General features: G+C 41.9%; 2 long non-coding RNA genes across 18 annotated transcripts; both read left to right on the top strand.

Annotated features, from left to right (window-relative positions):
* The first annotated feature begins 8,747 nt into the window (after positions 1 to 8,747).
* LOC119277956 lies at positions 8,748 to 14,838 on the top strand. Of its 17 annotated transcripts, none has more exons than XR_005137394.1 (12): positions 8,748 to 9,207; positions 10,308 to 10,427; positions 10,519 to 10,577; positions 11,098 to 11,210; positions 11,330 to 11,385; positions 11,499 to 11,637; positions 12,086 to 12,203; positions 12,277 to 12,499; positions 12,997 to 13,094; positions 13,350 to 13,430; positions 14,034 to 14,110; positions 14,198 to 14,519. It is a non-coding gene; the product is annotated as an uncharacterized LOC119277956 (long non-coding RNA). The 17 variants fall into 17 exon arrangements; XR_005137401.1 differs by having other exon boundaries at positions 11,330 to 11,637; positions 12,282 to 12,341; positions 12,421 to 12,499; XR_005137399.1 differs by having other exon boundaries at positions 11,330 to 11,637; positions 12,277 to 12,341; positions 12,421 to 12,499.
* Positions 14,839 to 23,125: 8,287 nt separating this feature from the next.
* On the top strand, positions 23,126 to 23,878 carry LOC119277955. Its single transcript, XR_005137389.1, has 3 exons — positions 23,126 to 23,575; positions 23,668 to 23,765; positions 23,847 to 23,878. It is a non-coding gene; the product is annotated as an uncharacterized LOC119277955 (long non-coding RNA).

Below are 23,878 nucleotides of genomic sequence, written 5' to 3'. Positions count from 1 at the left end.
ATCAACTCATCAAAGCATATATTCCAACTCCGAGATGCTTGCACCAGTCCATAGATGGATCGCTGGATCTTGCACAATTTGTTAACACCTTTAGGATTGACAAAACCTTCTGGCTGCATCATATACAACTCTTCTTCTAGAAATCCATTCAAGAATGCAGTCTTGACATCCATTTGCCAAATTTCATAATCATGAAATGCAGCAATAGCTAACATGATTCGGACGGACTTAAGCATCGCTACGGGTGAGAAAGTCTCATCGTAGTCAACCCCTTGAACTTGTTGAAAACCTTTTGCGACAATTCTAGCTTTGTAGATAGTTATATTACCATCAGCGTCAGTCTTCTTTTTAAAGATCCATTTATTCTCAATGGCTTGCCGATCATCGGGCAAGTCAACCAAAGTCCATACTTTGTTTTCATACATGGATCCCATCTCAAATTTCATGGCTTCTAGCCATTTTGCGGAATCCGGGCTCATCATCGCTTCCTCATAGTTCGTAGCTTCATCATGGTCAAGTAACATGACTTCCAGAATAGGATTACCATACCACTCTGGTGCGGATCTTACTCTGGTAGACCTACGAGGTTCAGTAGAAACTTGATCTGAAGTTTCATGATCATTATCATTAGCTTCCTCACTAATTGGTGTAGTTGTCACAGAAGCCGGTTCTCATGATGAACTACTTTCCAATAAGGGAGTAGATACAGTTATGTCATCAAGTTCTACTTTCCTCCCACTCACTTCTTTCGAGAGAAACTCCTTCTCTAGAAAGGATCCATTCTTAGCAACGAATGTCTTGCCTTCGGATCTGTGATAGAAGGTATACCCAACAGTCTCTTTTGGGTATTCTATGAAGACGCACTTCTCCGATTTGGGTTCGAGCTTATCAGGTTGAAACTTTTTCATATAAGCATCGCAACTCCAAACTTTAAGAAACGACAACTTTGGTTTCTTGCCAAACCACAGTTCATAAGGCGTCGTCTCAACGGATTTAGATGGTGCCCAATTTAAAGTGAATGCAGCTGTCTCTAATGCATAACCCCAAAACGATAGCGGTAAATCGGTAAGAGACATCATAGATCGCACCATATCCAATAAAGTGCGGTTACGACGTTCGGACACACCATAACATTGGTGTTCCAGGTGGCGTGAGCTGTGAAATCTATTCCACATTGTTTTAATTGAAGACCAAACTCGTAACTCAAATATTTGTCTCCATGATCAGATCGCAGAAACTTTATTTTCTTGTTACGATGATTTTCCCACTTCACTCTGAAATTCTTTGAACCTTTCAACTATTTTAGACTTATGTTTTATCAAGTAGATATACCCATATTTGCTTCAAATCATCTTGTGAAGGTCAGAAAATAACGATACTTGCCACGAGCATCAACACTCATTGGATCCCATACATCGGTATGTATTATTTCCAATAAGTCAGTAGCTTGTTCCATTGTTCCGGAGAACGGAGTTTTAGTCATCTTACCCAAAAGGCACGGTTCGCAAGCATCAAATGATTCATAACCAAGTGATTCCGAAAATCCATCTTTATGGAGTTTCTTCATGCGCTTTACACCGATATGACCCAAACGGCAGTGCCACAAATAAGTTGCACTATCATTATTAACTTTGCATCTTTTGGCATCAATATTATGAATATGTGTATCACTATGATCGAGATCCAACAAACTATTTTTATTGGGTGTATAACCATCGAAGGTCTTATTCATGTAAACAGAATAATAATTATTCTCTAACTTTAATTGAATAACCGTATCGCAATAAACACGATCAAATCATGTTCATGCTCAACGCAAACGCCAAATAACATTTATTTAGGTGCAACACTAATCCCGAAAGTATAGGGAGTGTGCGATGATGATCATATCAATCTTGGAACTACTTCCAACATTCATCGTCACCTCACCCTCAACTAGTTTCTGTTTATTCTGCAACTCCCGTTTCGAGTTACTACTCTTAGAAACTGAACCAGTACCAAGTACCGAGGGGTTGCTATAAACACTAGTAAAGTACACATCAATATCAAATATACTTATGTTCACTTTGCCATCCTTCTTATCCACCAATCACTTGGGGTAGTTCCGCTTCCAGTGACCAGTCCCTTTGCAGTAGAAGCACTTAGTCTCAGGCTTAGGACCAGATTTGGGCTTCTTCACTTGAGCAGCAACTTGCTTGCCGTTCTTCTTGAAGTTCCCCTTTCTTTCCCTTTGCCCTTTTTCTTGAAACTAGTGATCTTGTCAACCATCAACACTTGATGCTCTTTCTTGATTTCTAACTTCGTTGATTTCAACATCACGAAGCGCTCGGGAATCGTTTTCGTCATCCCTTGCATACTATAGTTCATCACAAAGTTCTACTAACTTGGTGATGGTGACTAGAGAATTCTGTCAATCACTATCTTATCTGGAAGATTAACTCCCACTTGATTCAAGCGATTGAAGTACCCAGACAATCTGAGCACGTGCTCACTAGTTGAGCGATTCTCCTCCATCTTTTAGCTATAGAACTTGTTGGAGACTTCATATCTCTCAACTCGCGTATTTACTTGAAATATTAACTTCAACTCCTGGAACATCTCATATGGTCCATGACGTTCAAAACATCTTTGAAGTCCCGATTCTAAGCCATAAAGCATGGTGCACAAAACTATCAAGTAGTCATCATATTGAGCTAGCCAAACGTTCATAACGTCTGCATCTGCTCCTGCAATAGGTCTGTCACCTAGCGGTGCATTAAGGACATAATTCTTCTGTGCAGCAATGAGGATAATCCTCAGATCACGGATCCAATCCGCATCATTGCTACTAACATCTTTCAGCACAATTTTCTCTAGGAACATATCAAAATAAACATATGAAAGCAACAACGCAAGCTATTGATCTACAACATAATTTGCAAAATACTACCAGGACTAAGTTCATGATAAATTTAAGTCCAATTAATCATATTACTTAAGAACTCCCACTTAGATAGACATCCCTCTAATCCTCTAAGTGATCGCGTGATCCAAATCAACTAAACCATGTCCGATCATCACGTGAGATGGAGTAGTTTCAATGGTGAACATCACTATGTTGATCATATCTACTATATGATTCACGTTCGACCTTTCGGTCTCCGTGTTCCGAGGCCATATCTGTATATGCTAGGCTTGTCAAGTATGACCTGAGTATTCCGCGTGTGCAACTGTTTTGCACCCGTTGTATTTGAACGTAGAGCCTATCACACCCGATCATCACGTGGTGTCTCAGCACGAAGAACTTTCGCAACAGTGCATACTCAGGGAGAACACTTCTTGATTATTAAGTGAGAGATCATCTTAAAATGCTACCGTCAATCAAAGCAAGATAAGATGCATAAAGGATAAACATCACATGCAATCAATATAAGTGATATGATATGGCCATCATCATCTTGTGCTTGTGATCTCTATCTTCGAAGCACCGTCGTGATCACCATCGTCACCGGAGCAACACCTTGATCTCCATCGTAGCAGCGTTGTCGTTACGCCATCTATTGCTTCTACGACTATCGCTACCGCTTAGTGATAAAGTAAAGCAATTACAGGGCGTTTGCATTTCATACAATAAAGCGACAACCATATGGCTCCTGCCAGTTGCCGATAACTTCGGTTACAAAACATGATCATCTCATACAATAAAATATAGCATCACGTCTTGACCATATCACATCACAACATGCCCTGCAAAAACAAGTTAGACGTCCTCTACTTTGTTGTTGCAATTTTTACGTGGCTGCTACGGGCTTAGCAAGAACCGTTCTTACCTACGCATCAAAACCACAACGATAGTTTGTCAAGTTGGTGCTGTTTTAACCTTCGCAAGGACCGGGCGTAGCCACACTCGGTTCAACTAAAGTGAGAGAGACAGACACCCGCCGGTCACCTTTAAGCAACGAGTGCTCGTAGCGGTGAAACCAGTCTCGCGTAAGCGTATGCGTAATGTCGGTCCGGGCCGCTTCATCTCACAATGCCGCTGAACCAAAGTATGGCATGCTGGTAAGCAGTATGACTTATATCGCCCACAACTCACTTGTGTTCTACTCGTGCATATGACATCTACGCATAAAACCAGGCTCAGATGCCACTGTTGGAGAACGTAGTAATTTCAAAAAAATTCCTACGCACACGCAAGATCATGGTGATGGCATAGCAACGAGAGGGGAGAGTGTTCGTCCACGTACCCTCGTAGACCGTAAGCGGAAGCGTTATGACAACGTGGTTGATGTAGTCGTACGTCTTCACGATCCGACTGATCCAAGCACCGAACGTACGGCACCTCCGAGTTCAGCACACGTTCAGCTCGATGACGTCCCTCGAACTCCGATCCAGCCACGTGTCGAGGGAGAGTTCCGTCAGCACGACGGCGTGGTGACGATCTTGATGTACTACCGACGCAGGGCTTCGCCTAAGCACCGCTAGGATATTATCGAGGTGGATTATGGTGGAGGGGGGCACCGCACACGGCTAAGAGATCAAAGGGATCAATTGTTGTTGTGCCTAGAGGTGCCCCCCTGCCCCCGTATATAAAGGAGCAAGGGGGGAGGGGGCGGCCGGCCTAGTAGGGGCGCGCCAAGGGGAGTCCTACTCCCACCGGGAGTAGGACTCCCTCCTTCCTTGTTGGAGTAGGAGAAGGGGGAAAGAGGGGGAGAGGAGGAAGGAAAAGGGGGCCGCACCCCTTGTCCAATTCGGACCAGAGGGGGGCTGCGCGCCTCCTTCCTTTCGGCCTCTCTCCTCTATTCCCGTATGGCCCAATAAGGCCCATATACTCCCCGGCGAATTCCCGTAACTCTCCGGTACTCCGAAAAATACCCGAATCACTCGGAACCTTTCCGAACTCCGAATATAGTCATCCAATATATCGATATTTACGTCTCGACCATTTTGAGACTCCTCGTCATGTCCCCGATCTCATCCGGGAGTCCGAACTCCTTCGGTACATCAAAACTCATAAACTCATAATATAACTGTCATCGAAACCTTAAGCGTGCGGACCCTACGGGTTCGAGAACAATGTAGACATGACCTAGAACTATTCTCGGTCAATAACCAATAGCGGAACCTGGATGCTTATATTGGCTCCCACATATTCTACGAAGATCTTTATCGGTCAAACCGCATAACAACATACGTTGTTCCCTTTGTCATCGGTATGTTACTTGCCCGAGATTCGATCGTCGGTATCCAATACCTAGTTCAATCTCGTTACTGGCAAGTCTCTTTACTCGTTACGTAATGCATCATCCCGTAACCAACTCATTGGTCACATTGCTTGCAAGGCTTTATAGTGATGTGCATTACCGAGAGGGCCCAGAGATACCTCTCCGACAATCGGAGTGACAAACCTAATGTCGAATTATGCCAACTCAACTTGTACCTTCGGAAACACCTGTAGAGCACCTTTATAATCACCCAGTTACGTTGTGACGTTTGGTAGCACACAAAGTGTTCCTCCGGTAAACGGGTGTTGCACAATCTCATAGTTACAGGAACATGTATAAGTCATGAAGAAAGCAGTAGCAACATACTAAACGATCGTGTGCTAAGCTAACGGAATGGGTCAAGTCAATCACATCATTCTCCTAATGATGTGATCCCGTTAATAAAATGACAACTCTTTTGTCCATGGCTAGGAAACTCAACCATCTTTGATTCACGAGCTAGTCAAGTAGAGGCATACTAGTGACACTATGTTTGTCTATGTATTCACACATGTATTATGTTTCCGGTTAATACAATTCTAGTATGAATAATAAACATTTATCATGAAATAAGGAAATAAATAATAACTTTATTATTGCCTCTAGGGCATATTTCCTTCAACAACCAGGGATTGTTCCCTCGAAAAACAATCAAAGTGGCGGCGTAAGCGCCGCGCCAAGCCCCACCTTGACACAGACCCAGCCATAGAGCAGGGCGAATCAACGGAAGACGAACATGCCACCGAGCAACAGTCCAAACAGCGCGGAGAAACCGAACAATCCGTCCCCGGCAAAGATAATAGTCCGGACGACCTCACGCCGGACAAGTCGCTGGAACAGAAAAACCTCTGCCAAAGGCTCGTCGCCACTGCGCATAGCCTGAAAAAGCATAAGCGGAAGCTCAAAACAGCGGAAGATGCACTCATAATCAGATGGGGCAAAGTACTCAATACCGCACACAAGTACGACAACAGTCATCACACAAAGAGCTATCTGAAGCGGAAATTACTACCGAAATTTGATGAAGAGGCCTTAGAGCCCCCACAGTCAAAAAACAAGGAAGCCACCAGGTCGGATAGATGACCCCACGATCGACATCAAGCGACAAACGGCGCCGCACTCAATCCGGTACGCGATCCGCCCAAGGATTCGCATCAACAAAACGGTCCAACCAGATCCATCTACGGGCCAAGAAAGCAAGCTCCGGTAAGCAATGCAATGCAAAAAATATCCGAACATCATGGCACACCTACATACAGGGGCGCCGCACATCCCCTATGTTTCACCGATGAGGTACTGGACCATGAATTTCCAGCGGGATTCAAGCCCGTAAACATAGAAGCATATGACGGAACAACAGACCCTGGAGTCTGGATTGAGGATTATATCCTCCACATACACATGGCTAGAGGAGATGACCTTCACGCCATAAAATACTTACCCCTTAAGCTCAAAGGGCCAGCCCGGCATTGGCTTAAAAGCCTTCCCAAAAACACCATAGGAAGTTGGGAAGAGCTCGAGGATGCTTTCCGGGCAAATTTTCAAGGGACCTATGTCCGACCTCCAGATGCAGACGATCTGAGTCATATAACTCAACAACCCGGAGAGTCAGCCCAAAAACTCTGAAACAGATTTCTTACTAAAAAGAATCAGATAGTCGACTGTCCGGACGCCGAAGCCATAGCAGCTTTCAAACATAGCATCCGAGACGAATGGCTCGCCATACACCTCGACCGAGAAAAGCCAAGAACAATGGCCGCATTGACAAGCCTCATGACCCGCTTTTGCGCAGGAGAGGATAGCTGGTTGGCAAGAAGCAGCACCAGCGACCCAAGTACATCCGAACTCAGAGATGGAAACGGGAAACCGCGCCGTAACAAAGAACAGCGCCGGATCAAGGATAACAGCCCGATGAGCACGGCAGTCAACGCCGGATTCAAAAGCTCTCGGCAAAATCAAAAAAAGCCGCACCCAAAGATGACAGGGACGAGCCATCTAACCTCAACAAAATCTTGGACAAAATATGTCAAATCCACAGTACTCCTGGGAAACCTGCAAACCACACCCACAAAGATAGTTGGGTCTTCAAGCAATCCGGCAAACTCAACGCCGAACACAAGGGGCTCGACACACCAAGCAAGGATGACGACGCACCCCACAAGCAGAACACCAGAGAACAAAAGAAGTTCCCACAAGAAGTCAAAACAGTAAATTCACTTTAGGTGACAAAAGGGAAAAATAGAGTGGCGCCTACAAAGATACGCGCCATACGGCCTGCCCCAGAGGAGCCCCGCCACTGGTTGTTACAGCCAATCACCTTTGATCATCAGGATTACTCTAGAGGTATCCGGAATGCAGGCTGGACTGCCTTGGTCTTAGATCCGGTTATTGACGGACTTCAATTTACACAAGTCCTAATGGACGGCGGCAGTGACCTAAACCTGCTATATCAGGACACAATCCGCAAACTAGGGGTAAACCCAGCAATAATTCGCCATGGCAACACTTCCTTTCAAGGAGTCACGCCAGGCCCAGATACCCAGAGTATGCGTTCCCTTTCGTTAGAAGTCATGTTCGGCTCCCCCGACAACTTCCGAAGCGAAAAGCTAACCTTCCACATCGCCCCATTCATAAGTCGCTATCAAGCGCTACTGGGACGTGAAGCTTTCGCCCGCTTTAACGCAATACCGCATTACGCATCCCTCACACTCAAAATGCCCGGTCCACGAGGCATCATCTCATTAAAGGAAAATATCAAGTGTTCCCCGAAGTGCGGATAATGGTGCGGCTGCTTTGACAGCCGCACACTAATCCAGCTTTACTACCCCGGACATGGCTCGACGAGTCCGGCGTAAACATACAAAGGCTTAATAGCTGCATAACCCTGTACAAGGGGCTCCGCGTGTTTACACCAGGAGACAATACAGCTCAATTCTACTCATGTTTCTGTATTATATTTTGTTTATTTTAACATAGATTTCTCGCACGTTTATTTTCCACTAAGTTCCTCTATTTCGCAGACAAACACCATGCTACACCCGTCCAGGATACGACACAACGGAGACACAGGCGCAGACGTGCAGTAGGAACCCGTTTCAAGGATTCTTTTCAGATTAAGACCCTGCGTAAACCTTTTTTACTGTCTTTTGTTGACAACATCCCCCGATTTTTGCTATAACCAAGGAGGAGGCTGGCGTCTTGGCATGTGGCCACGCCAGAATTTTGCGCGTTCCTGGGCACCAGGGGCTTTTACCAAGGGCCTTTTTTCGGCCCATTTAAAACAATAATGAGGCTAGCCAACTCACTCCCAGGATGCTCCCTCGATTCGGCCTTCGTTGGTCGTCGGATCTGGCTTTCGAACACGTCTAAGCCGTTGGATCTTCACAACAGTCAAACTCGATTTTCATCCTACGGTTGTTTTCGTTGGCCAGTGACGGGTGGGCTCATCTCACACGCTCGTTGGCTGGGTGAACCTTGTTCGTGTCCCCCGAGGGATTTGCCAATGCCCTCCGCCCGCGCGTCAAAACCCTAGCCGCCAGCCCTGCGCCCACTCTGCCTGGTTCTCCTCCCCGCTCGCTCCATCCTTTCCCATGTCGTCGCTCCTCTTCTCCTGTCTCTCATCGGCTGCCTCCTCTCCTCCCCGCATCGTTGGCCCCCTCCCTCCTCCTCCCTCCTTTGTCCTCACAGCCGACCATCTCCGTCACTTGGGCCCCATGGCAGCGGCCGGGTCTTCCAGCCGGGATTTAGATGAGGAAAAGGCAAAATCGAGCGTCTCGATGGTGCCATGACTGATGCACAGCGACGACTAGCGTCTGTGAGCGCCACACATGGTGCAGCAGGCTCGGAGGGCAGCGGGTGCGGCAGGCTCGGCAAGCAGCGGGTGCGGTGGTCAAGGCTAGGGGCGCGGATTGGGGAGATGCGCACACGAGGAGCGACGGCGACCACGTCTGCCGCCAACACCGAGGTGAGCTTCACCCAATCTCTCTCTTACTCTCTCTGTGCGGCCTCCTCCCCTTGGCCCCTGATTCATCGATGAGGTATGCCAATATGCCATGGTTGTGTGTTCGCAAACCCTTCCCTTTCATCTTCTTCTCAAGCACCGAGGCATGAGGAGACGATGCTCTTCTGCAGCCTCATAGTTTTTCTTTGACCTGACCATGTGATTATTTTGGGATTTTAGCTCTATGCTGCCACTTTTCTTGATTAAGTTCAGAAAATGACAACGGGTGGTTGAATAGTTCAAGTTGGTTCATATGCTTTGTATAAAATTGTTTTCATAGATCATGTTATGCACCTAGGACCAATCATTTTTTTTACTTAGCAAGATGATGTTGAGAGCGTAAATTTAGACTGGAAAGAGATAGAAATATACCAAGAGTTCTAAGAATTGGATTCGTAAAAGCAGGGATGTTATTGATTCATCTGAGCTGCTCTATCTAATTGTATTTTATTAAGACCCTGCCATTTTAAATATAGCTTTTACATTCCTATTCGGTAAATGAGTGTTGATGGAAAGACGTGAATGCACATTTTAAAATGTTTTGTGCTAGGTAAATGATGTTGCACAACAAAATACAATTGCCTTTGTGTCTTACATAACTCATTTTTGTGTATTCAAGCCATACTGCCAGTACATTCCAAGTGGAATGGAGTACCCAGTTTTGTCCAGAAAGTTGAGGCCTTCGGGTGGTTCTTTTGCAATGAGGGTTTCAATGCTAACCATATTGCATTTCCATTTTCAGGGTGTCCTTTTATTGGGTACCCACCCTCCAATGCATATATTTGCATGATGATGTAATGTTAGACCAACTTTCTGGTTTAAATAAGACTTTGTAGAAAATCAAATAAGAGGATGGCATTATTCGGGCCTCGATTTGGGCCAAATCTGGGAAGCCCTCCTCTTATTTGATTCTCTTGCGGCACTCGGCCAGTTGCAAGACCGTGAGGGGAAGGACTTCCTGTTGTGTGCGTGCTTGCCTTCGAACCAAATCGAACCCAACAGAAACACACACACACACATGCATTTTTTTCCATGGCCCTGATGTTGTGTTGTAATTGGTGTAGCTGCCGGAGGGGAAAGAGCAGAGGATCCGAGAGGCGAAGCAACCGGGGGAGCCGGAGAACACGACCCCTGTCCTATGTACGGCCATATCCCCCACGGATTCTACAAGGACCAGATGCAAGGTATGTCTCTGTCATTAGAGCTTGGAGAAGTGGAGGTGATGCAAGGGGTCTGGTCCTAATATCATCTTTGTTGGTTTGGATTATTTTGCAGGTTTCTTTCAGGAGCTTGGGGCTATTAAGAAGAGGGTCAGTATTGTCCGGAACCGCAAGGTATTCTATACTGCGTTAAAGATATCTGGTAATGTATGTGTTTTCTGCAAGCATCTAACTTGTTATCTTGTGATATATATGTAGACAGGAAAGTCTAAGCATTCCGATAGTTAGAAATACAAATATTTCAGTTGCAACAAAACTGTACATGACGATGAATGAATATTAACTATGTCATTCACACAAACAAAAAGTATTGCAGTTAGAGTGAATATCCAATTATCAGTTCATGAAGTGAGACAGATAAAAAAACTATTTTTTAAACACGAACAAACAGATAGAATCTCGCATAGCTGCGACACCTTCGCCTTATAATATGGCTAAATCGGTATGCTTTGTAGAACATACTGCCCATGTAAGTTCTCTTATCTCTTTGATGTGCATCTTCTTTAGGAACTTACCTCGTTGCAATTTCTGGTCATGCTTTGCATAGCTAAATCGGTATCAAGAATATTGTATTGTTTATTTCTTACCACGTCTGATCGACTAATATGGCTACGTCTATGCAATACTTTTATAGATGAAGTTGGTGGTTCATGGAGACCCAAGGTGCACTGACAGAAGATATCAGAGGAGCAGAGGAAAATGCAAGTGTGTATGCGTGTGTGTGAAAAATTATTGCCTTAACTCAAGGTATTGTTTTCGCTCGTGTGATATATGAAAGTACATGATGTCACCACGCTCAAATTCCGGCTATTATCACTATCAAATAGTGTCAAACAGAGCATCTTATACTTTGTTTCTACGTGCAGATCAGCTCTTCGTTCTTTCAAGCGCTATGTTGCTTACTCAAATGTTTGTGGCGATTGTATCCTTGTGCCATGAATATTTGTACTTAGCAGATCAATATAAACATATTGGCTATCTATTTACCAATTCAGAATTTAAAGCACTTTTTTATGGCCTTGAGTAAAAATTCAGTCGTTGTTGGCTGGAAGACATCTTCAATACGCCATCAACACGAGCTTCCCAAGGTAATGATCTAAGAGGAAGTGAGTTGGAGATGAGATGGGGACAGAAGATCCTGCAGCGATGTTGTTTCTTTGTTCTCCTGCTCAAGGTTTGCTCTTTCCTACTTATTGTCATGGTGGTTGGTTCACTGCTCGTTTTATTGTTTCGGAATTAGCCGCCTGTCGTGTTTTGATTTGCCTCGTGCTGCTTATATTTCGTGTTTACGTGTGGGAAGGATGTGTGCTATAGATTTTGTGTGTGCATCCGAGATACCTAGAATGGTTGAGAACTGAATGTGTTGCCCTATTTATTGGCATATTCAACTTAATTAATACGCCTTTTAGCCATGACTTCTGCCCAAACTTTTGAAAGTGCAGATGATCACTCTATCGGGTAATGGTGTTTCCTATTGCAATTTGTGAGCTATACTACATGCCGCCCCTGTTTCTTTTGCTCTGCTAAAAATGTGTGCTTACTTTCAATCTTATTACATCAATAGACTTGCGGGCGTATAGTATTTCTGTAATCTCTGTGCCTTACCGGTTTTGTGATTTCAGCTCAGGTGGATGAGCCCCGTCCTGTGTTATTCCCCTTGGTTTCTGAAGCTCCCAGGATTTAATAATGAGCTGTCTTGGCCTTCATTGGACAAATGATCTACCTCGAGCAATGATACATGTAAGTCTTTTATTTTAAACACTGAAAGATTAGGTTATCAAGTGCTAAAAATCTGAACTATGGTAATTGGCAGTGTAGGTTGGCGTTGAAGCCTGATGGCGTTTTTCTTGCAGCAAATCTTGGCAGGAAGACTCTGAAGTGATAATCTTAAATTTGCCATTCACCGACATTTTCCAGTTTCTTGTTTGACTTGCCTTTTCTTGGATGCGATGATAAGGGAACTAAGAATTGCGTGCACTATTTCTCAAATGGAACTTAAGGGAGGCATCAGTCCTCGAATGTTGCCTTTAGAACAAGTATGATTCCTTTATAATCTGAGATTTTGCCCTTCCAGGAGTTGATGTAGATCGATATACAGTCAAGTACAATACTGGCGTGTATAAAAAACTTGAATTTTCCCGGGATTGAACTTTGAACTAATAAATCTAGACTATGGAGGTAATGTCATTTGCATTATTATAGATCGTATATGCTGCTCTTACTTAATTATACTTTCTAATTTCTATAACCTGGTGTGTTCACATAGAAATTAGTGTGTTTACATAGAGATCATAGATGCTTTCCATGATGATATGCTATTTATTGTCCAAGGACTTGATAAACTAGCAGAAACCATAGATGCCAAGTTTCTAATGACGAAGTCTTTACGCTGGTTCATGTTTGCATTGGAGCTAAAGTTTTGTTGTTATTTAGTGTGTTTTGTATTATATCCAATACCGTTCCGTACTTCCATTTCTCCTGGATGATTAAGACAATATTTTTTCTAACTGAATTAATTTGTCCCCTATTTCAGAAGTAACACTCAAAAGCCTGAATAGAATTCCTTGGGAAAGGGTAGATGTTAGCTTCAAGAGAAGTAGACAATGGATTTTTGCCCATAGCACCATTCAGGTATGTTATGAACCCCATTACCTTGGTAATAGTTTTCCTGGTGTTACTTAATTATCCCCTGGTATATTCTGTTGTCTCCATACATGTTAATCTGATAACATATACAAAGGCTGTGTAGGTAATGGCATAGCAGATTTTAGTTTCATGATCTTACTTAAATGTAGTTCTGGCGATAGATAGCTTTACACTATCCGTCATGTGCATGGCTGTCGAAGTACATCATTGTTATGATGTGTATGGTTTCTCTATTTTCAGCCCTACTACTCCTGAGCCCAAATCCCATGACCATGCCCCCACCTCTCCTTTGTTGAATGAAGGGAGTCTGGTTGCTAAAAAGTGAGTTTTCTTAATCAGTATGTATGGCCCCTCTGCACATGCTGTTTCTTCGTATTTATGAGGCCCTCAAGCTTTGTCAGCTTTCTGATAGATATGGAATTTTAATTTGATAGTCCCAACAATGGTGGGTACTGATGGAGCTATCTATTATTTATTGTCAATCTGTAATACTTTTGTCAGCTTCTAGCATGTCGTTGCTTTGCCAGCTTGCAATTTTCTCTGCATGGCATACACCAGTTACCATTAGTTGATATGTTTGTTGAAGTTTTATTGCAAGTTAAATAAATGTATAGTGTGGCATACTGATTATTATAGTTTGATAATGTCAGGTGCCGATGGCTTTAGATATGTAAATAAAATATGGTGATTGTTACCGGCATGTAGTGTGGCATACTAATCAAATGACTAAGCATTTAATTATTGTTCTGTTATGTTATTGATTTCACCGGCTTTATGTCGGCCGATTAGTTCTGATGGATTCCACATCGGCTAATTTAGATTATGTTACTAGAGTATTAGAAGAAGTTCCTAATATAATATTGATGACCAGGCATTATACTGCGCATAAGCACAATTTTTTAGTTTTTCTTTTTATTGTTGCAGCAGCTTTTCTATAGCAATAGCCAAATAGTGTGACATAACACTATTCCATTTTCACAGGCCATAACACATCTTTACATGTAAGTTTGTTCTCTAGATAGTTCTCTTTCCAAGATTTTCATATCATATTTGTCGTGGGATCTGACTGCTTTACCATATTTTCCTAGTGTGGACGATGTTATAGAGTGAGCTACCATCACTTCTCATTACTGACCGTAATCAATATATATGTGTTTATGCCATAAAAGATGGATATTTGTCGAAGCCATTGTCGTGTCATGTAATTACTTGGAGATCAGCTATATAGTTTTGTTCGGATTGTAAAGTAGAAACGACAACTCCCGTGTGATTGCCATTTGATTATTTACTTCCTCAAGTAGTATGGATATGGTGCTGCCAGGATATTAAGTATATTCATGAAGTTGTATAAACCACGTTCTACGATTCACTTCTGTTATGCATATTTACTTTCCAGTTTTAGGATTGAAATCCGTCCATTGTAATGAACTTGGTTGTATGGGCATTACCTATTTGAATTAGGCTTGCTTCATCACATGTAGATTGCTTTTCTTTTCCCCACTGCTTGTATGACCTAAAACTATCATGTATATGAGGCAAGTTATTAGCAATGTTTCACATTTTCTTACTTGCCATACTGTGCTTGCCTATTCAGGTGTTCCAAGACCCAAATTATCGGAAAAACAACACATACAACACTTTTTTCTTTTGAACTTTGGTTACCCTTATACAAGCCCCCATTCATTTTGTTTATATAGTGGTTAGAATAGTAACCATATGTGCTTGCTCGATACTGGAATATTTTCAAAGCATGTATGGTGTGGGTATGTTCGCAATTTGGCGCAACAAGAGATTACTAAAAAATACATATTTTTTCAACATGACATGGTCTTGACATGGGACTCTACTACCAAATTAAAATGTGTAGGTATATCTCATTGTAGATGACAAGTCTCTATTTTTTTATTAAAGGGGTTTAAATTTCTTATCATATATGCTTGCCCGCTACTAAAACAACTAAAACATGGAATTTCTTTTCATGCTGAACATGGATTCAGTGGGTCTCTGTGCTATTTGTTACCCAGCTGACGAACCGAGAAAGAAAGGAAGGGGATAGATAGTCTTTTCTCGCTCCGCCCCCACCGCTTCTTATTCAGCTCCTCACGGGCCACAGGCATCGCTCTACGTGAGTTGGGCTAAATAACATATGGGCTATCCTAATACCTCCTGATCCCTATATCTCTGTATATGCACAACAAAGACATGTTTTTTTCTTAGGTTTCTTATCTTTTCCCCTCCTTTTTCGCAGGAAAAATTTGCATGGCCAGGTTTCTCATCATGATAACCATGTTTCCAAACTTGCTAAAAAATACAACCATGCCAACTTTACTCTCTCATCATAGTGCCCATATTTTCAAACTGAGCATATTCATATTATGCAAAGTTTCCCTTTTCCCATACTACTATTTAACAACGTAATAAACATGTTTAAAATTTTTTGAAGGTTCTTGCAGCATGAAACTATTTTCATCGACAACATGTCTTCAGCAGGTCTCTGCGCCATTTGGCGCAACGGGTCAACTAGTTTTCATAAAGACCGAATACCTTAGGGAGTGTTCGGGGTCGCGAGTTTGGCCTTATATGCATCCGCTCCGAATCATGTCTTTGGTCAAATGTTGGGTTTGCCCGGCTCCTGTGTTTTGCTGTCTTACGTTCCGCTCTATCGGCTAAGGCGGCACCAGGAGAACTACTGCGATTGTGCCCCGGTTCGGCCAGGCGAGCACCATAGTAGAGAAAGCCGAAAACTGACTGTCATGATATAGCGAGAGACTGGTTAACCACTCGATGACTTCCAGAATCTTTAGGATTCCTCCGCATTAACGAAGGGCCACTTCCCGGTCAGGCACACACGCGCCCCGAATTCGGGCGAGCGCGGTGCCCCTAGGGCTATTCAGTAGCCCCACTGTCAAACTCCTATGGCTAAGTGAAAGTGATAAATCATTATAGTCTGGTTGCCTAGTTCGCTGTGCTATCACTTCCTTTATAGGACCAAGACGTTGGATTAAGTGTGAAAAGGCGCCTTCTGCGAACACCCCCGTATTATATGCGTGGGGGCTGAAGCCAACGACTGCCATCTTTCAGGTTATATACATATACATTAATGGCCGCACAGGAGGCATTCTAATTCTTGAAAGCACAAGTATAAAAGGCTTTTATATTTCATCAAAATATTGTTTTACAATAGCACATGCTATTCGAACACAACATCCTTCGAGCACTGCGACTCTATTACACGAGCGCCCTGTAGGACTTACCTCAAAATAGTGCTTGGCAGGTACTTGGCTTTCGTCCGAATCTCGGGATGCAATAACACTGGCTTCCATATCCGCCCAGTATGTCTTGACACGGGCAAGGGCCATCTGTGTGCCCTCTATGCATGCTGACCTCTTCATCGCATCAACATGCGGCACCGAACCAAGAAACTGCTGCACCAAGCTAAAATAACTCTTCGGCTCTGGCTCTTCCGGCCACAGACGACTCGCGACGTACCTCATGGCGAGTCCGGATAACCTGTTCAGCTCCGCCCAAGCGGCCAAACGGTCGGATACCGAAAGTGGGCGCTCTGGATTGTGGAACTGCGACCAAAAAAGTTCTTCCAATTCATGGTCACCTCGACCCCGGAAGTGTTCGGTCGCGTCTGCGACACTCGCCGCCAAATCCAGATAAGTGTTCGCCGCACTCCATTTCCGGTCTAACGGAGCATACTTAGGATCCCCGGACTTCATCCGCAGCATATAGGGCTTTCCAGCCGTGATATCTCCGGCCTGACATAGCTCCTCCTTCATAGCTCTCATTGCAGAGCGAGTGTCCTTGGCCTCAGCAATGACCTTTTTAAGGTCTTTCTAGCCACCCTATCTTCTTGTTCAAGAAGTTTACAGCGGTCGGCAGCATCCTTCAATTTTATAGCCATCTCGGCTATTACTTTCTTGCTATGGCAGTGAGCAGCCTGTTCGGATTTTAGCTCTTCAGCCGCTTTAACGGCAGCCACATCACTTTTCCTCGCTTGCTCCTTGGCTCGGGCAAGTTCCGCCCGAAGGTTCTCCACGGCAGCAGCACCATCTACATTATGCACATATATTACTAGTACATTGGCACGTGCAAAGCACGTCCACGGTCAATAGTTCTGTTGGGTTCAAAACATATTATGAATAATATTTATATGAAATACATGAGACGTTGAATAATCTACCATATAGTCATTTCGTCGGCTATCTAATTTTGACTCTTGAAATGGATTATTTGTATACAATGGTCCACCATAAAAATGATTAAAACATGAAAAAAATCAAGGATGTAAATTTCTACTACTACTTTTGAGGTGTTCAACTGTTTGCATATTTTTTTGGTAAAAGGACTGTTTAATTTTTTTGGCTAAAAAATTCGTTCGGCTACAAAAGAAAAGGAAAGAAAAGTTGTAGAACAAAGTACTGAATTGTGCCTCGGCTATCATCTCGTATTTATCTCACGTTCATGTGTACTAATTGCTGAACTGCACAGTTGTGGCTCCTACGTTTACATCCTCATGTGAGCTAAGTCCTTGTGACCCACGGATCAGTGAGTTGAATGGTCCTACTCTAGACTCTGAAAGAACACTCTAGGCTTCTAGAGTACAGCCTGGCTGGGAGAGCAGGACAGTGGCGGACAGCAACGCGAATCCCTGCACTTTGGGCCGCTAGATTGCTGAATCGGACGGTTGATATATGTCCACGTAGCTCCATAACTAAGTAAATTTAATATCAGCCATCGGATTCAAAAGATCCAACGGTCCATATGCATCTATACTGGTACACTATATAGTATAGTATAGTATAGAAGTATAGATATAGATAGTAGCATAGATTTAGAAAAAAATACCAATGTATCTATACAGTAAGTTGTACGTGCTTTGCACGCTAACCTGTAAAGCATGCGCTTGACTGATGGATTAACCACGGAAACACATTAGAGAGTTTTATATGTTCGCATTTGGAAGCTCACCTCCAATGCTTGCTACTCCACTGTCTCGGCATCCAATGCCTGTTTTCTTGGTTTGACTCCGTCTTTGATCAAGCTGACAGTTTGGAAAGCTTGGGCACCTTCAAAGTGCAATTCTTTTGCTTGGCAAATGATAAATTGTAAAAAAGAGGATAGCCTAATTGTAGCTTTTGCCATCTTTGCAATGTCACATGGAGACCTCGGGACACATCCTATTCCAATGCCAATATACACAAAGAATTTGGTGCATGATCAAAGATTGGGTTGGAAAAAAGGACCTCAACCCCGGAAATTGGCATCATTCAACTCCAGCCACACTTGGTGGACCAAAGCGGTCGACAAATGAGCAACCAAACAATGCCATGGCTTATATTCTTAAGCGTGTGACATGGGATATTTTGAATGAGGAATGCTTGAGTTTTTCACAATTTTGCATCTTTGCCTACGTCTGTATTTGGCAATAAGAAAGAGGCTAGGTTCTGGTATATCACCGGGTGAAACATTTAGGGGCTATCATTCCTGGAGAGTAGTTTTTATTTTTTTGTGAATTTCCTGGAGAGTAGTCTGTTTGCTCCTTTTTGAATACGACCTTGTACATGCTCTTTACTCCTTGCTCATTTAATGAAAAGGAAAAGCTTTAGCCTTGCTTAATAAAACATTTGTCATCTAAAATACTCCCTCCGTTTCTACATATAAGTCTTTATAGAGATTTCTTATTTTTTGCGGGTGTCTTTATAGAGATTTCAATGTGGACTACAACGAAGTAAAATGAGTGATTGTACACCCTAAAATAGTATGTTTATATACATCTATATGTAGTTTTTATTGGAATCTCTAAAAAAACTTATATTTAGGAACGGAGGAAGTATGAGATAGTGAGCATATTAGATTGTGAATCATCTATTTAGTTTCTTCTATGTTTATGGAGTGGTAGAAATCTCTGTCTTTGCTTAGAAAAATGTGACTCGCACACGTTAGCTAGACTAGTAGAGTGTCCGTGCGTCGCCACGGGCTCTTGAAAAAGTTCGCAGGAGTTACATGTTAAATTCCACACGTACAAACAATATAACAGAAACATAATTATTTAATAACTGAACTTTTTTTTGCAATGTAAATTGATAACATAAGAAAAATTAAAGACATGTCCATGTAACAAACTGAGCGATGTTCCAACTAAACATCTATTACAAAGCTATTAATATCTAGATGATGCGCTTAAGAAATTCTTGCACAATATCCGATAAGTTTCCTTTAGCCTCATTCCCATGATGTTTTTAGCAAGTATAACAAAAACCGTTTCATCAATTCATACCCATCCTGCACAAACGCATACATGTAGTTAGTATGAAAATTTCATGCCGAAGGTCTTAAAACATGTAACGGACAATACTCACTGCGCAAATTGGCTTGACCAAATCTTCACCGTTCCACCAGAGCATAAAATGAAAAACAAAATAGCCAGACAAATTCCTGTACAGCATTAAATTAACAATGTAAAGAATATAGTAATAACAAAAGTAAATGTTTTTGTTATGAATTCATTACCCATCTATACTCGTTGGAACACCGGACGGAAATAAATGTTGCCATTTAGATAGATCATAATTCCAACCAGGCAGCTTAATTTCGAGTGCTTCTTTGAAATCCCTTGCAAAACTTTTTAATTTCAGTGCATGCCTCAAATTTTTCTCCTCTAACGATTGTGATGTTTGAATAGGATCCATAATATATAGACGACGTGCTTCTTTGTCGATGACGTACAAAATGTATCAGCCGATGGATGCATAGGGAAGATAAATCTACAAGTGCAGGTATTAGAAACAACAATAAACCATGATAACAATTGACAAAATAATTTACTTACCTTGTTGCACGATGAGATGTCGTTGTCCATCTCAGGCCAGCTATCAAATAATGTTGCCAAACTCTGAATAGTTTCCTTCTCGCAAAACTTCTGACCTCGTGTTGACTCTAGCATCATGGACTAAGTAAAAAAAGAAATATTGTTTCAACATGTTGATAATAATGACACATAGAATGAAGAGTTAAGATAATTTACACAAAATCATAGATCCATGTAGTGCACAGGAGGGTATGTGAACAATACTCCCTCGTCACATGCCAGCATACGCACGGCTGTGTTGAAGTAGTCATTGTCCATGGTCTGCTCCATGTTAAGTATGCACTGAAGTTTCTTAAGACTTAAGCCCATTTGATCGGGTGTCGAGCTCCGGACCCATACCTTCCTATAAATTGGATGATAAGAAGAATAATATTATAATTCCGCATATTAAATACTAATGCATGATACTTACTCCAAACACCCAGCATCATCGATAGACATGATGTAGTTGTAGAGGCCGACAAGTAATTCACGTTGGTCCGTGGGTATGATAGTGATTGGGGCAGGACGTTTGTCTTTGACTACGTCTGATGGATTCTCCAGGATCTCGATATCAGAATTAGCTAAAGTTTCTTCAACGTCAGGTTGATGGTATATGGGATCTCCTTTTAGCTTATTCAGCTCTGAATCGAGCAAAATGACAGCCAATTTTTTCCTAAAATGTTTCATATCCTCCTACAAAAAATATATAAAATAAATTTATATAATATTTTGAGATAAAATAACGAGATAATGTATAAAAATGGAATACCTGGGTGAACGTGTCTGACAGTCCATGTGATGTCCAGTATTCCATATAATTTAACATGAACAGTCCACATGATACGCTATAATATTATAAAACAATCCTTTACAATACCACACAGATAAATCAAATAAACAAAACATTGTAACATGTGCTTACCCATCGGTTTGTATTGCCTCATGAAACTGCTCTACAACCGTCCATTTTGTAACATTAAGATCGGGCCACTTATGACCTCTGATAAACTCCGGACTATGCTCTACAAATTTTAGACGCTTCTCAAGTCCTAGTAACTATTTTATATATGAGAAATATTAGGGAACAAGGCAAACAAAACATATGTTAAGATGAGTAAAAAAATATATACTTACCGTAGTAGCAAGGTCATTGCGTTTGACCCGAGAATCAAGTGAGTCCAATACTTGAATCTCACGTTTTTTTGCATTGGCGACTGCTAGATACCAATGGTAGCCCGGCATGTTAATCGGAATGAATAACTGGTGTAAATATCATACAAGTCACGATCGCGATTAGATATAAATATTAATAATTCATTATAACTTTGAATTAAATAAAAACAATCCATAATTATATGCATGGATAACGATACAAAAACTAACCATATCTTGTTGTAGGTAAGTATTGACATGATGCACGATGCGGTAATATTTTGATGGGTCTATGTCTCTTTTCCTGTCTTCTTTTATCTGGCCAGATACAAACATGCTAACAATTTCTACCTTTTCGCCCGCCCTGACTTTTAGATGGTCGTGAGCAAGCATGCAATATATGTAAGCATTTATCACCTGTAATCAACATTTACATTATATTTACAATTTATGATATTATATTTTGTTCAAATTATTAATTACAAAGTTTGTGCATTTGGTTTTACACCATCATGTAAGAACATATCATCTTTCATAAGGCATTCCAAATCGTCGGTTGATAACAATGCATCTCCAATGTCCACAAACTGGGTATTCTTGGGGGCAGCCTTGATTGATTCGATGACTGTAATATCTCTAAGGGTACAAACATAGTCTGTCGAAATGGTAATAAAGTGAGCCAACTTAGTAATCAAAATGAGCAAAATTAGTTGAATACAAAAGGAAATATCACAAAAAAATAATTGATAATGATAAAAAAACCTTGTGGGAGAACATGTAAATTGGCATCCTTTTTGGGTTTGTTATGACATATAACCTCGTCGACATTTTTATGTTGTGAATTTTCGTCCCCTTTCAGCGACATCGCATCCGAACCATCAATGTATTCTTTCCGTGCACCTCCAAAGTCAATATCCATGACTTCTGTAATCTGAAATAACAAAAATACAAAATTAAACCTTCTGTATTATCATCTATAAGATACGTACAAAGAAAGTTTAGCTATACGCACCTCTTCTCGTGGTGTTTCAGTGTGTTCTGTCATCGTTGCATCAGTGCGTATGTCGGAACCCATCAATTTATATCTATGGTAAAATATAATTAATAATTTTCACTGCATCATAATATTATTTAAAATATATAATAAAACTGAATGTGAAACCAACACAAATGATTTATCTGCTAAAAAAGGCATTTGATTTTATTAGAAAAATAAATATTAAAAAACATTTCACTAACACAAATTTTTGGGAAAACAACAAACTATAATGTTTATATATAAGTAAGTAGGGGTCTGAAATTGCTTAAATTATTTTTAATTAATTGTATAGCATAGCGAAAATTGTCAAACAAAAACTAAAACAAACAAACCAACATTAACAAAGTATATTTGTTTTTCCTACTCTTTTGTAAAATTTGTACATTTTGTTAGGTATGTATAATGTAAATATACATGTTATTTTGTGAGGTATAAAAATAATTTAAAAAATATATGAAAGACAGTCCTGGTTCGCATCCAAACCCCTAGTACAACACTAAAAATAGTTGATTCCTCGATGAAAAATATATGAAAGCACTAATATACAACAATACCATGATGAAATATATATGATGAAATAAAAATAATATTTCCTAGTACAACATATAATTATATATAATATATAATAAAAGTAAAAGTGAAACTGACACAACTATTTGTATGCAAAAAAGAAACCTAATTGGTATTATTATAAATACATTACAATTAAATGAATGTCCTACCACATGAAAATTCGGGAAAACAACTAAATATAATGTTCCTATATAAGTAAGTAATCATTTGAAAATTATTTAAATTATTTATGTAGGCTGTGAAAATCTGTCCAACAAAAGAAAATATAACATGCAAACAAACCTTCTTTAACAAAGTATATTTGTGTTTTCTATTATTTACCCCCTCTTATTTTTTTTGTGATGGCCTTCGTTTATTTAGTAAGTATAAAAAATGTACATTAGTATGAACCATGTATATTATTATTCACCTTTATTGATTTTGTGAGGTATGTATAGTTTTTATATATATATGCACAGTTGATTTTTATCCACGGTATTACACAGGGCCAGAACAAGCTGGGCCAGGCCCAGCACAAGTGCATCATAGGCGACGGCCCACCTCCCCACGCGACAGTACACCTCCCCCGCGCGACGGCCCACCTCCCCAGCGCGACGGCACACCTCTCCCACCTCCCGCATAACTCGTGGCCACCTACCCCGCCCCATTCACCTTATCCTTTCACTGCTCACTCCACTCACTTCATCTGCCCCTTTCCCCTCCGCCGCCGCATCGCCGCGCGCGTCGACGAACTGTCGGCCGCGCTCCTCCGCGCGCGTCGACGAGCTGCCGGCCGCGCTCCTCCGCCCCTTCATCGTCTACCACTCCGCCGTCTTCGGCAACTTCAAGGGCCGCACCGTCCTGGTTCGCATCCAAACCCCTCCTCCCTCTCCCCGCTTAGCTCTCCTTGTTCTTGTTGGGGGAATCCGACTGACTGGCTCTTCGCTGGTGCCCAGTTCGACTGCGACATCCACCCGGCCTACTCCGGCATGGCGGCGCTGCCCTACTCTGACGAGATCGACCCCTCCACCATCGACGTCCTCCTCGTCACCCAGTAAGCAACCGCGCCTCCATCCCCACCTGCACATATCTGCGTTCCTAACGCCTAATTTCCGGCCTTGGATTGGAATTGCAGCTTCCACTTGGATCTTGTTGGGGGAACCCAAC

The sequence above is a fragment of the Triticum dicoccoides genome, chromosome 3B, assembly GCF_002162155.2.
Source record: "Triticum dicoccoides isolate Atlit2015 ecotype Zavitan chromosome 3B, WEW_v2.0, whole genome shotgun sequence".
Lineage (NCBI taxonomy): Eukaryota > Viridiplantae > Streptophyta > Magnoliopsida > Poales > Poaceae > Triticum > Triticum dicoccoides.
Note: the sequence above shows the minus strand (reverse complement) of the source record. Positions and strands in the feature narration are given on the sequence as shown.